Consider the following 15,056-nt stretch of genomic DNA (forward strand, 5'->3'; position numbering starts at 1 on the left):
ATTTACATGTGCGTGCACGTGTTTGTGTGTGTGTGTGTGAGAGAGAGAGACAGACAGACAGACAGACAGAGAAACGAAGGAAGGAAGGAAGGAAGGAAGGAAGGAAGGAAGGAAGGAAGGAAAGAGAGGGATAGAGACCGGGAGAAGGAGAAAGAGAGGGAGAGAGAGAGTATGTATGTGTATACACATAAATCCTGGACAGATAATATAAACACAATGAGTTGAGGCTAAAAGTTCACAGAAGTGAGAGCTGAATTAATTCCTCTGGGAAAATTGCAAAATTCCTTTAATGACCCCAAACTTCTCCCAAAAACAAAAGCCTTTTTTATTAACACCAATATTCTTCTGTTATTCTTATATGGTTCTGAGACATAGAATACTCATATTTGTAAATTCTGAAGAGAGAACTCTCACTTTGTTTATTCTTCTCATATGTATATACATGTAGATATAGATTATATATGAAACTTTACATTGTATTGTTTTCATTTGTGGACATTGAGCCCCTTGTGAGCAGATATTTTATCTTATTCATTTTTTATATATGTCTTAGTACCTAGCTCAAGCTTTTAATAGTAAGAAATTTTAAATTGTTTGCTAAGTGAACAAATTTGATATAATCTGAACTGAATTGGAAATAATAGTTTAAATCTCATTGTAATATGAATAGCACTCAGTCTGGAGTCAAAGGAACGAAGTCTGAATCCTAGCTTGGACAGAGAACTTCATCTCCTGTGCTCTCAGTTTCCTCATTGGTAAAATGGGTGAAGTAGATTAGAAGACCCTAAGATTCCACCTGCTCTATACACTCTGATCCTATGAAGTAGTTTTCTATTCAATTTCTCTAAAAAATAAAGTCCTCTATATTCATCTGGTCACATGGTAAGGGGATTAGAGTATGAAATTTCAGACAAAGAAAAAGTGATATAGAATAAGAGGGTAGAAAAGGACTTTTAAAAGCCCACTCTTTTAATATGGCATCCCATCTGGGCTGCCTCTCCAACCTCACTCTCACAAGTTTATAGATTTATTGTAGGGAGGAAGAGATTGAAGGGCACCAGAAATGGGGTTACTACTCTCTCACAAGTCCTAAAACCATAGTTTGCAAGCCCCAGCTTCCCATGAACAGTGAACAAGTAGAAAAATTAGCTCAAAGATCTGGCATTTACTAAGATGACAGCAAAAACCATAGCTAGAAAACATTCATCCCATAAATATATCCAGCATTTGAAGGAAGACTGGGAACAAAGTTAGAATGTAATGTAATGAGGCAGTTATATAGGGAACCCACATGATCTGGGCAACTCCCATCTCTAGTACTGTAAGACTTCAAAGTCTTTTCTCTACTCATGGAGTTCCCGTGCTGCTTCTGCTAGTGAAGCATCTCTGCTGAGCTCCCTGGGTGTACTCTTCTTTGAAGATTTGCTCCTACCTACAAAACTAACTCTCCCTTGAGCCATAGTTGACTTTCTTTTTTTTGCTACCAGAAGTCTTTCTCCCTGAAACTACTTTCAGAGTCAAATATTCTGCCTCTCTATGTCTGGATTGTGTGCCTCCCCTCCCTGCTGCATGCGATGTCTCCTATCAGATAGTTGTATAGTTATGATTAAAAAGTGATGTTATTAGGGGCAGCTGGGTGGCTTAATGGATTGAGAGCCAGGTCTAGAGACAGGAGGTCCTAGGTTTAAATCTGGCCTCAGACACTTCCTAGTTATGTGACCCTGGGCAAGTCACTCAACTCCCATTGCCTAGCTCTTACCAGTCTTCTGCCTTGGAACCAATTCACAGTATTGATTCCAAAATGGAAGGTAAAGGTGTTTATTTTTTTTAAGTGACATTGTAGATGGAGAAGGATGGCAAACAGAAAAAAATAAAAAACCCTTCTTCCCTCCAAAGGCATAGGGGGTTTCACTTCACAAAACTGGATCCCTGCCTAGACTGCCTCAAAGACAATGAGCTCAGTTTTTAAAGGATAACAGAAGCATGGCCAATCTTTGCCCGACCAGTGGTTATTTACAATTAAGCCTTACAATTCAATCACAGGAAAATGTTTCACACTTTGGAATAACAGTATTAACACATCTTTATACTTTGTTAACACATTAATACTTCAATACCTCTTTTGTCTTCTTTCTTTTAGTGATTACTTTAACTGACAGAGGGAAATTAGGTTGGTCAGAAATCAAATTACCCCTACACACACACACACACATACACACACACACACACACACACACATGCACCCACGCACGCACGCATGCACGCACACACACACAGAGAATTTACTAAAAAATAAAGTACTACCACCACACAAAACAAAAGAATTGCTGTGGATTTCAGAGTAAATGTTTCAGGAAAACAGCAACCAAGCATTAGTTGAAGTGATGGTATGAATCACTCATGATCAAAACATGTTCTTGCTTTGACAGACATTGCTTCACTTATAAGATGTCTATGTTCTCTTTCCAAACTGTGTTTCAGAAAAATCAATTAGCTCATTCTGCTACTTTGGCAAAAAAAAAAAAAAGTAATATAGAAGGGATGGGGATAAGTAAGATAAACTGAGAATATCAAAATCCCTTTACCCTTAAAGTCAAATCTATATTTAAAGTCTTATTTCTACTTAAATTTCTTGAACAGTAAAATAGCTAAATGGATATGGTAGCTGGTGTAGCAGAAGGCTGTCATCAAAAATTAGCAAAAATGAAGGCAATAAGAAGGTTTTGATTCTTGTTCGTCTACAGACAAGCTATCTAAATGAAAGAAAAGCTAAGAAAATCAGAGAAAGATTTTCTTTTTATTGTTAGATTTAAAATCCAATTTGGAAGAAATCCTTTGGCTTAAGATGTCAAAATAATAACTTCCTATGGATAGTAATTTGTCATTTGGGGATTTATATACACATTAATAAACAAGACCATATAAATAACAGTGCACAGTTAATCTCGTAAAACCTTTTCCTAAAAATCCAGATTCACTGATAATTTTGCTAGAAATATGCTAAATACAGATTATTGCCTTAAAAGTGATACTTTTATATTATCCTCTGCCCCTGACCCTTCTTCTGAGTCAGCAAAACCAAAACTGTTGTTTACATGAAGTTTTTTTATTGGTTCTTTAATAATCCACTTAATCTAGATAATTTTTAATAAGGATAATTGTTTTATTTCTTAATTGCTACTAAAATCTTCACTTTCAAATCAGACTCGATAGAATTAAATTACAAGAAACCTCAGAGGTCACATAATCCACCCCCTTCCCAAAGCAACATTCCCAACAAATATCATTCACCTCCACTTAGAGACCTCCAATGACAAAGATCTCACTACCTCTCTAGAGAGTGCATTATTCATTTATTGTTGTTCAGTCCTGTCAGACTGTTTGTGACTCTATCTGGGTTTTTCTTGGCAAAGATACTGTAATGGTTTGTCATTTCCCTCTCCAGCTCATTTTACAGATGAGGAAACCAAGGCAAACAGGGTTAAGTGACTTGCCCAGAGTCATACAGTTAATAAGTGTCTAAGGCCAGATTTGAACTTTGGAAGATTGACTCCAGAGCTGGCACTCTATCCATCGTACCAGCTAGCCACCCTACGCTTAGATACCTACCATTATATGTTTGGGTAGCTCTTCTTTCACATGCATGTGGATCGCATTCATGGACTGTGGTTCTTCAGTAGGAATAATATGGTTTCAGGGGCCACCACTAGGGACCGCGTGGAGTTTGAGCTGCACCAGTTCACTCAGACAGAGCCCTTGCAGAAGCATTTGCAGTCCTCTCCCTCCCTCTCCCCTATATCTGCCTTACTGCTCTGGGTTTTGTGGTCCAGTCTAGAAGTATGAATCCTGCCTCTCCTGCCCACTGATGCCCCCAATCATAAATAACTCTTTAGCTTTTCGCCTCTACTCGCTTAAGGTCGCCAATCTTACTTCCCTTCTTCGCACAGCTCCAAAGAACTCACTCAGCATATAGGTTAAATACTTTTAGGAAAAAGGAAATGAAATTGAAGGTAAAATAGAACACCTTGAAGAGCCAAAGTAGTTGAGCTACTTCCCATGAAGGCTTACTTTCTAATCCTCCCACACCCACAGACCCGCATCCTCTCTTCTACAGCTAGACCTTTGTTCTCAAAGCAGGAAGGGCTGTATGTCCAGAATCCATTTTTGAGAAGGTGAGTGCCATCCAGCATTCACACTTCCCATAAACCAAAAGCATAGACATGAGGGGGTGGACATTCTCCCCCTCCAGTCCATCCTGCCTTCCTCTGCTGGGGCTGATCATTGATCTGGACTCCTGGCCAGCAGTCTTGGAGGAGGGAGGGTGGGGACTCCAGGCTTAGAGGACACGCAGTCTTGACTGTATTCCGTGTAGTTTTGGGTCACGAAAAAGGGGAAGGGAAAATAATGCTGATCACTGTAAGAATCAGAATCCCCATTCTGGGAATAAATAACTTATATAGCAATTGAGTTTACAAAACTCCTACATTGTTATTTTTGATGTTGCCATATTTGATATGGATGTTTGATCTCCGTAACAATTCTACGAGTTTGATGTCAACGTGATCCCCATTTTACTGATCACAGAAGTGAAACTCAGAGAGTTTACAGTAGTTAGGCGGTGCAATGCAGAGAGCACGGGGACTGGAGTTAGGAGTTCAAATCCCACCTCACTTGACAGAGGTGACCCTGGGAAAAACATTAAACCTGTCTGCTTCAGGTTCCTCAACTGTGAAATGGGAGTTTTCATGGCATCTACTTTTTTTTTCTTTTTTTAAACATTTATTAATATTTGTTTTTAACATGGTTACATGATTCATGCTCCCACTTTCCCCTTCACCCCCTGTGCCCCCCCCCACAGCATCTACTTCTTGAGGTGGTTGTGAAGATCCAATGAGACCGTATTTGTAAGGTGCCTGGCACTTTATTAGCACAGTGCCTGGCACATGGTAAATGCTTATTCCTTTCTCTTCCCCTTAAGAGTCTTGGCCAGAATCAAGCAGCTAGCAGGTATTTGAGATGGGATTTGAGTTCAAGGTCTCGCACTCTCTTCAGGAGGGGCAAGGAAGCAAGGTCTTAACAGACAATCAATAACTCTCCCCACTTCCACCCGGGAAGACACAGCAGAAGATAACAAGTGCCAAAGGACTGCATTTTTGCCGGTTCACACTGAGGCAGAGGAACATGATGGCAGCCAGCAGCGAGGGGAGCCCAGGTCCAGGGACCTACAACAGGTAAGAAGTAATAAAGCAGGGAAGCTCAATGTCTCGGTGCATAGAAAGTGAGGCCTGGAGATAGGAGGTCCTGGGTTTAAATCTAGTTCAGATATTTCCTAGCTGTATGGCCCTTGGCAAATCACTTATCCCTAACTGCCTAATCCTTTACCATTCTTCTGCCTTAAAACTGACATTTAGTATTGATTCTAAGACAGAAAGTAAAGGCTAAAAAAAATCCTGTTTAGCTTTGCTAATCCAGTTCAGTAGCTATCTCCTCCATAACAATTTCCCTAGTTAGAAATCATCACCCCAAAAAAGCATTAAGGTTGCACATCTTTTACCAACTTATCATGTATGGGAGGCTCCGTGGTACAACTGGAAGCATGCAATATTAGAATTAAAAGACCTAGATTCAAATGTCATCTCTTCCTCTTACTGCCTGTGCAACCTTGAAAAAAAAAATCATCTGATCTCTCTAAGGTCTCAGTTCTTCATCTGTAAAGGGGGAACAGGCTAGGCTACATGACTGCTGAAGTTCCTTCAAGCTCTGATCCTATTATTCTATATTACATTGATTTGTGACTGTGTCATATCCCCATTTCTCATCGTTATAAATCTTCATGAGAGTGATTTACACATATAATGAGGGCATTCTTGATGAAAATTTGAAAGTGAATATGCAAGTTTCCAAAAAACTTTCCCAAAGCAGACATCTTTATAGTGTCATAATTGGCTAAAAAGTACAGGAAATATATGATCATTTTTCTTAATTATAATTCTTAATTATAAAACCACAATTGACCCAGTAGAACAAAACACAGCCTAAAAGGCTCTCCTATAAGAAGAAATCTACATATATGTTAAGATCCCACAAGATTCCTTGGTAGATGGAACTGTTGAGATAATGCTGACTAGTGACCTTCTCATTATTGTCAAGCAAAGCACAAAATGGAATAATGTATACTCACTAAGGACATTTGCCACTGTCGTGGAGAATATCTATCAAGGTACAAATGGAAGGTGGATTCCTCTTAGATGATGCTCCTGTTCCTACATAGTCTTGGGCTGTTTGTTTCAAACCCAAGAACATTACAGAGCCTCTTCAATGAAGCATATCATTACTCAAAGGTGACCAGGTCCATACCTGTCCATACCAGGTCCAACAATCCATATAGAAAAACTAAATGGATGAAAAATATCTATTATGTCCAGGCTATGATATTACAGCACGTACAGTCCATTGGGTAAGTACTTTAATATAAATATCTAGCATAGCTCTAGCAGATGCACAAGTAGATCAAGAACTGACTAGGATGGGGGCAGCTGGATAGCTTGGTGGATTGAAAGCCAGACCTAAAAACAGGAGTTCCTGGGTTCAAATATGACCTCAGACTCTTCCTAGCTATGTGACCCTGAAAAAATCACTTAACCCTCATTGCCTAGCTCTTATCACTCTTCTGCCTTGGAACCAGTACATAGTATTGTTTCTAAGATAGAAAGTAAGAGTTTAAAAAAAAAGAATTGTGGTTTATGTTGGTGATGGGATACTATTGTGCTTTAAGAAATAAGCAAGATGATTTCAGAAAAAGCTGGAAAGATCTGCAGGAACTGACACAGAGTGAAACAAGAAGAATTGGTAGAACATTGTACATGTTGTATGATGATCATCTGTGAAAACTTGACTACTCTCAATAATGGGAAAATTCTGAAAGATTAATGATGGGGGGAATACTATTCAGCTCCAGAGAAAGAACTGAGGATGGATGCAGATCAAAACAGACTCTTTCATTTCAATGTATTTATAATTTTATTTTGGTTTTGGTTTTGTATGAGTGTGCTTTTACAATAATGACCAATATAGAGATGTGTTTTACATGTTAATAATACCTGCCTGGCTCTGATCAAATTGTTTACTTTCTCCAAGTGGAAGGAGGAAAGAAAGCAAGGAGATGGTTTGAATCTTATAGTTTTGGAAAAGATATGTTAAAAATTATTACATGTAGTTGGGAAGATAAAATATCTTTGAAGAAAAACCTCCCCAAAAACTTTACTGGCAAAATAGCTGTTTGCTAGAATCTTCAGTTCCAAGGACAGATAATATGGCTGCATATAGCATTTTCTGAGGCATCAGGCCTTAACCAAAGACTGAGAATGGGACCTATAAAGAATTTTTTTAAAGAAAAATAAGCTATTATAGTAGAATGAAGCTCCCATTTTTGCATTATTTGGTAGATGGTTATTCCAATTTTTAGTGCTTAAGGAAAAATAAGCCCTAAATAAAAGTCAAGTTGTCCTTTTTTTTATGACCATGTAATACTTGTGTTACTCAACTGTCTACATGACATTCTGTAATACTTGCTTCATTTCTCGAAAAAAATTTCTAAATAACTTTACTGTCTGCCAATGGCTTTTGTACAGGCCTCTCTTTTGGTTCCCAAATGAGAAAAAACAACTTTGAAACAGTTTGCTGAATTATTTTTCTTCCACAATCACCTTTCTTTCAGAGTGACTCATGCTCTAGAGTCCTCCTCTTTGAGCCTTGCCATAATCCTGTGAGGTGAGCAAAACTGGGATTATTACAACGTGATTAAGATTTAGAGAAGTGAAGCAATTTGCCCAGTGTAAACAGAGAAGCAGACTCCATCCAGATCTGGTTCTAAACCTAAGTTCTCTCCATTGTACTCTACTGCCTCCCTGTGTTTAGAAGAGCTGACCATTTATGTTTATTAGCTCTATCTTGAAAGTTTATACTACTCCAAAGGTGGGCTATTACATAAGAAGTTTTTGAATATCAGTTAATTATCAAGCATTTATTAAGAGTTTAAATATGTGGGATAGATAGGTGGCTCAGTGGATAGAGAGCCAGGCCTAGAGATGGGAGGTCCTAGGTTCAAATTTGACCTGAAACACTTCCTAGCTGTATAATCCTTTGCAAGTCACTCAACTCCAGTTATCTAGCCTTTATTGCCCTTTTGCCTTGGAATGTGTGTGTGTGTGTGTGTGTGTGTGTGTGTGTGTGTGTGTGTGTGTGTTATGGGGGGTGCACAGTAATTCTGACAGTGGGTTGGGGAGGAGTGTGTTGACAATAGGAGGAATAAGGAAAAAGATCTTGAAAGAGTCTTGAAGGGGACTAAGGGTTCTAAGAGGCAGAAGTGAGGAAGAAGAGAATTCCAGACTTCTGCAAAAGCCTTAAGGCAAGAAATAGAATGTTGTACATGGAATAACCAAGAGGTAAGTTTGTTTGGTGCACAGAACACCAAACTATACAATAGCTTTAAAAGATAAAGTCTTTTAGAGTCTAGCCATACCAGATCACAAACTGGCCTATAAAGTGGTAATCATCAAATTAATCTGGTATTGGCTAAGAGACAGATAAGTGGATCAATAGAATAAGTTAGGTAATCAACACATAGTAGTTATCAACCATAATAACCTAGTGTTCAATAAATCCAAATATCTAAGATTTGGTGGGGAAGAACTTATTTTGACAAAAACAGCTGAAAAATGGAAAACAATATGGCAGAAACTAGGCATAAGCCAACACCTCCCACCATATACCTAGATAAAGTCAAAATGGATTCTTGATTAAGAAAAAAGGGATGACAAAGTTCACCTGTCAGACCTATGGATGACAGAAGAATTTATGAACAAACAAGACATAGAACACTAATGAAATGGATAATTTTAAGTTTCTGTACAAACAAAACCAATGCAAACAAGATTAGAAAGGAAACAAATTGGGGATGGAAGAGTTGTTTAAAGCAAATGCCTCTGACAAAGGCCTAATCTCTCAGATATATAGAGAATTGAGTCAAATATATAAAAATATATAGCATTCCCCAATTGAGAAATGGTCAAAGGATATGAACAGGGAGTTCTCAGAGGAAGAAATTAAAACTATCTATATAGTTATATGAAAAAAATGTTCCAAATCATTATTGTTTAGAGAAATGCAAATTAAAACAATTCTGAGATATCACCTCACACCCAGCAGATTGGCTAATATGACCAACAAGGAAAATGATAAATATTGGAGAGAGGGTAGGAAAATTGGGGCACATACATTCTTGGTGAAACTGTGAACTGATACAACCTTTCTGTAAAGCAATATAGAACTATGCCCAAAAGTCCATAAAACTATCCATACCCTTTGATCCAGCAATACCATTAGTGGGGTCTATATCCCAAAGAGATAAATAAGAAATAAGGGGAAAATACATACCTATACAAAAATATATTTAGCAGCTCTTTTCATAGTAGCAAAAAAGTGGAAACTGAGAGGATGCCCATTAATTAGGGAATGGCTGTAATATTTGTCTATAATGGAATACCATTGCACTATAAGAAATGAAAAATAGGACAAATTCAGAAAAACCTGGAAAGACTTATTTGAACTAATGCAAAGTGAAGTGAGCAGAACCAAGAGAACATTGTATTCAATAACAGAAATATTGCTTAATGATCAACTGTGAAGGACTAAACTATTATCAGCAATTCAAAGCCCTCAGATATCTCCAAAGGACTAATGATAAAAAATACTATCCATAGCCAAAGAAGAAACTGTTGAAGTTTGGTTGTACACCAAAGCTTGCCATCTCCTACCTTATTTCCTTCATGATTTTTTTTTGTTGTATGTGTAATATCTATCTTCCATCATAGCATGAGCAATATGGAAACACGTATTGCATGAAAACACTGGTATAACCTATACCAGACTATTTACTGCCTGGTGCAGCAGGAGGGTGGGAGGGAAAGAATCTGAATTGCAAAAAGTCAGAAAACAATTGTAAAAATTGTTTCTATGTGTAATTTTAAAAAAATTTAAGTTAAAAAAGAAAGAAAACAAAGGACAAACATTAATATGTGATATTATTGCTTCTATCATTTTCAGGAAGAGGATAATAATGAAGGCATTTCTAGAAAGACCATTAAAAAGAAACTAAAAAGACAAACTCAGAAGTTTGAATTTTAATCTAAAAGCAGTAGAGTCTCAAGCTTCTTGAGGAAAGGAGTGATAGAATTGCACCTTAGGAATACTGATTTGGCACCTGTATGGAGGAATAAGGAATTGAGAGAAGCCAATCAGAAAACTAATGCAGTGGTCCAGATGAGAGGTGATGAGGACTTGGACTGGGTAGCTATAGTCTGAGTAGAAAGAAGGTGCCCAAGAAATGAGGAGGTAAAAATCAATAAGATCTGGCAATTGATTGAATGTGAAATGTAAGAATGAAAGAGCCAAGAAAGACCCCAAGATGCAGACCTCTGTGGCAAAAAGAATAGTGCTATCCTGGACAGAAATAAGGAAATTAGGAGGAGACATAAGGTTCAAGGAGCAGGAGCATCTCCACACCTCAAGGAAAAATCAGAGAATATCAGTGAAGGACTTCCATATACGAGAATCAGAACCATAGAATTTTGAAGCTGGAAAGGGACCTTAGAGGTTATCCAGGGAAATTCATGTTAGAACAGGAATCCCCTCTAAGGTATCTCTGACAAGTGATTACTCAGCATCATTTAAAGATATTCAGTGATAGCAAACTCACTACTTTATGAGGTGGCCTGTTCCACTGTCAGGCAACGTGAAGTATAAAAAGCTTGTAAAGAAAAGAATTGTTATCTGTCATCTTTGTATCCTGCTGAAATCTGCTCTAAGAAACTTTACCAAATGTCATAATTGGAAGAGACTTCTAGAATCAACAAGTTCAACTATATCTGAACAAGAATCTTCATAGGTACAATAGGAATTACTAATAATATTTGTGTAACTGTGATGAAATGGACATTTTATATGTAGTTTATACACTAATCAATCAACAAATATTAAGTGCCTGTGCACTGGGACATAATAGGTACTGGAAATAGAGTGACAGACAGAAAAATAGATGGACAGATAGAGAGATGACAGATATATAGATAGATAGATAGATATGCATGTGTACAGATACATATATGTACAGACGTATACGAATATAAAACACATAGAATAGACACAAAGAACAAAATATACAAAGTAGCTAAAAATGTGGCAGTTGTAGGGATAGAAGGATGAGGAAAGGCTCATGTAGAGGAATTCTGTGAGGTGAGGGTAAAACAAGAGTAAATTTCAGGCTTATGAGCTAGTCTTTGTGAGGAACAGAGTCAAGTGTGGCTGGATCTGAGTTCAAGAAGATGAGTAATGTATGCCCTGGAAGAAGAATCTGCCAGTCAACTTGCCAGGTACTGTTCTAAGTACTGAGGATTAGAAGGGTGGCAAAATCACAGTTCCTGCCCTAAAGAAATTCACATTCTAATGAGAGTGTAATAAGAAAACAACTAAGTACATATAAGAAATAAAGAGAAGAAGATGGAAGATGATCTCATTGGAAAGGAACTAGTACGAGGGTTTGGGGAAAACCAGGAAAGGACTCTCAGAAAGAAAGTTCTGAATGTTCTGAAGGAAGCCAGGGGAGTTGGTAGAAAGTAGTAATAGGGAAGAGAACTCCAGACACGGAGGACAGCCAGTGAAATCCATAATCAGGAGCTGGAGTGTTGTAGCAAGGAACAGAAAGGAAGTGAATGTTATTGAACTGTAAAATTTGCATGGAGAAGAAAATTATAAAAACAAAGTCTAGAAAGACAGAAAGTGGCCAGTTTGTGAAGGGCTTTAACTACCAAAGAGGGAATTTTACATTTGATCCTGGAGGAAAATAAGAAGCAGTTGAAATTTATTAAGTAAGGCGGTGATATGGTCAGGTCTACACTTTAGGAAAATCAAGTTGGCAGCTAAGTGGAAGATGGATTGGAATGGAGAAATCCTCAAGGAAGGGAGACCAACCAGAAAGCTATTTATTTTTATAATCTATGCATTTGATGATCATAGCCTATACCAGGGCTATGACAACATGAATGCAGAGAAGCATTTGGATAGCAGAAATTCTATAAAAATTCTGACCTGCTCACTAGAAATATTAACTTGGAAGCTATGTAGAGGATGAATTAGAGTAGGAAGAGACTTAGTATAGAAAGACCAATTAGTATGTTGCTATAGTCTAAATGAAAGATGATGAAAATCTAAGGCAATAGCTGTGTCAATAGTTAATAGGTCAGATGCAAGAGATGTGAAAGTAGAAAGAGCAAAATTTGGTTATATGATTAGATATGTATGGTGAAAGGGAGTGGGAAGTCAAGGAAAATGCTAAAGCTACAAACCTGGGAGATTGGAAGAATGGTAGTCCCTTTGAAAGAATTAGAGAATACTGAAAGTGAGAGGTTTGGAGGAAAATATAATGGGTTCTTTTAGGGAAATTTTGAGTCTAAGATTATCTTGGGAATATCCACTTTGAAATTTCAAGTAGGGATTTAGTGATGACTAAAGCTCAAGAAAGAGGCTAACCATGGCTATATAGATCTGTGAGTTATTTGCATAAACATAATTAAACCCAAGGGAGGTAATAAAGTCACTGAGAGAGCATAAAGAGAAAAGAGGACCCAGGATGTAGATGAGGAGCATCTACAATTAGAAGTCATAATATGAGTAAGGAGACTGAAAAAAGGAACAGTTAGGTAGGAGAACCAGGAGAGAAGCATATCATAAAAGCTGGAAAAGGGAGAGAGTCTAAGAAGAAAAGGTGGTCAGAAGTGTTCAAGTCAGAATATAGATTTAGAAGTTGAGGACTGATCTGGCAATTAAGTGATTGTTGGTAATTTTGGAAAGAGTAATTTCTAAAGCCAAACTTCAAAGAGTTGAGTAAGAGAAGTAGTAGAAGCAATAATCCTAAATCATTTTTCCTAGTTTGACTAAGAAAAGATGAAATATAGGATCAAAGCAGGAGGAATACTGAGGTCTAGTAGAGTGTTTTGTTTTGTTTTTTTAAGGACGTGAGAGATTTGGACATATTTCAAAGTAATAAGGAGTACACAAAAAAAGGTCTAAGATTCAACAGAATGGAGTTGATAGAGGTTTTAAATCTAATGAAGAAAAGGAAAGGATGGAATTAAGGGCACATTTATAAGAGTTGACCACGTTAAGAAGGGCCACATCATGAAGAGAAGTTTTGAAATATCTTGAGATACGGAATCAATTAAAGAGGAACAAAAGGAATTAAGTTGAATAACACAAATTTATAATAAACTCAAACAGCAGTTATATAACTTCTTCCAACTCTATTTAGCATATAAATAGGAGTAAAGTAAGCTGAAGATGGGAGTAATCCAGGACTGAAGTTTGGCAAGGAATAAGGATCTAGGAGATCTGAGAATAGAGGGCAGTGTAGAGATGAACAGACTAATTGAGTAGAGCAATACTCCTTAAAATTACTAATAGGTAGAGGCACTAAAGGCCCTAAGGAGGGTGACAAATTCTTGCCCACAAACAGCCTGGACCACAAGCATTCTTCATCCACTTGGTATTTCATATGTGACTAGTTGGGCAAAAATGAAGTGATTATGGATCTCATCTAGGAGGTTCAAAAATGCTCTGGGCATTAATGCAAACAGTACAATGTCATCCACAAACAAGGGTTTCTGGAGAACTTTCTCATCTATGGGAAATCCCTTTTGACTTGGACTTTCTTTTGGATCTCCACAGCAATACTAAATTTCTCTGCCTTGTCAGATAATAATGATCAGAAGGCAGTTTTTCAAAAACTCAGAAATAATTTTGAGCACATGAGCACAGCCTGATTATAAAAGAACTTCTACAGTTAGTTCTAAACTACTGAATCAAATGCTTTTTTATGTTTGTTTTTTAAAACTTTACCTTCCATCTTAGAATCAAGATTACATATTTGTTCTAAGACAGAAGAAAAGTAAGGGCTAGGGAATGGGGGTTAAGTAACTTGCCTAGGGTAACACAGCTAGGAGGTGTCTGAAGCCACTAAGTTATTGTTGACTAAGGTCAACCTGGAAAAACATAAAACCACTACAGTAGTCAGAAAAACCAAATCTTTAATCAGGATAAGAGACGAGTTCTTAAAATTCAGCCACCAACCAGAGTCAAGGGCTAAATACCACAAAGAGCCAAAACTCTGGGGCTCTGGGAGCAGTGTCTCTGGGAGAATGCACGGCCAAAGATGATTCTCTGAAGAGTAACAGAACTTAGGGGTCTTATATACCTTTTGGAGGAACAAAGGGCTGGGAAATATGATTGATTAGCTCTACAATGGATACTAGGAACCCAGGAGCCCAAGGCGTGACTGACTGGAAGAGGATGATGCTCTACACAGCTACAAAAAGATGTTTCCAGCCCAGGGCTGGACTGGGGGGGGGGGGGGGGGGGAGGGGGATTCTTTGATTAATGGGGTTAAACTTTTAAGACAAAAAGGGTACCTAAGACTTGACTGCCTACTATTCTTATCTAAACTGGAATCATCAAGTACCCCAAAGTCTATTGTTTGGGGGGGGAGGGGGTAGCAGTTAAGGTCTGTTGGTCAGGTTAGTCAGGGGCTTTCTCCCTAAGGCAAGTTCCTAAAGGGCAAGAGGCAAACTTGGGTTTAAAAAAAAACAACACATTTAATACCAATTATCTCTTTCTTTTTTTTAAACCCTTAGTTTCAATTCTAAGACAGAAGAAGTGTAAGGGCTAGGCAACTGGGGGGGGGGGGGGCGCGTTAAGTGACTTGCCCAAGGTGATTCAGCTAAGAAGTATCTGACAACAGATTTTAACCTAGGACCTTCTATTTCTAGGAGTGGTTCTCATTCCACTGAGCTATCTAGCTGCCTTACCCCCCACCCCCATGACCTCTTATTATTAATAAGTAATAATCACAGTAGGATTTTAGTCAAATGTGCAACAGTAAAGACATCACTTAAGGGGGCAGCTGGGTAGCTCAGTGGATTGAGAGTCAGGTCTAGAGACAGGAGGTT

The sequence above is a fragment of the Gracilinanus agilis genome, chromosome 6 (genome assembly GCF_016433145.1).
Source record: "Gracilinanus agilis isolate LMUSP501 chromosome 6, AgileGrace, whole genome shotgun sequence".
Taxonomy (NCBI): domain Eukaryota; kingdom Metazoa; phylum Chordata; class Mammalia; order Didelphimorphia; family Didelphidae; genus Gracilinanus; species Gracilinanus agilis.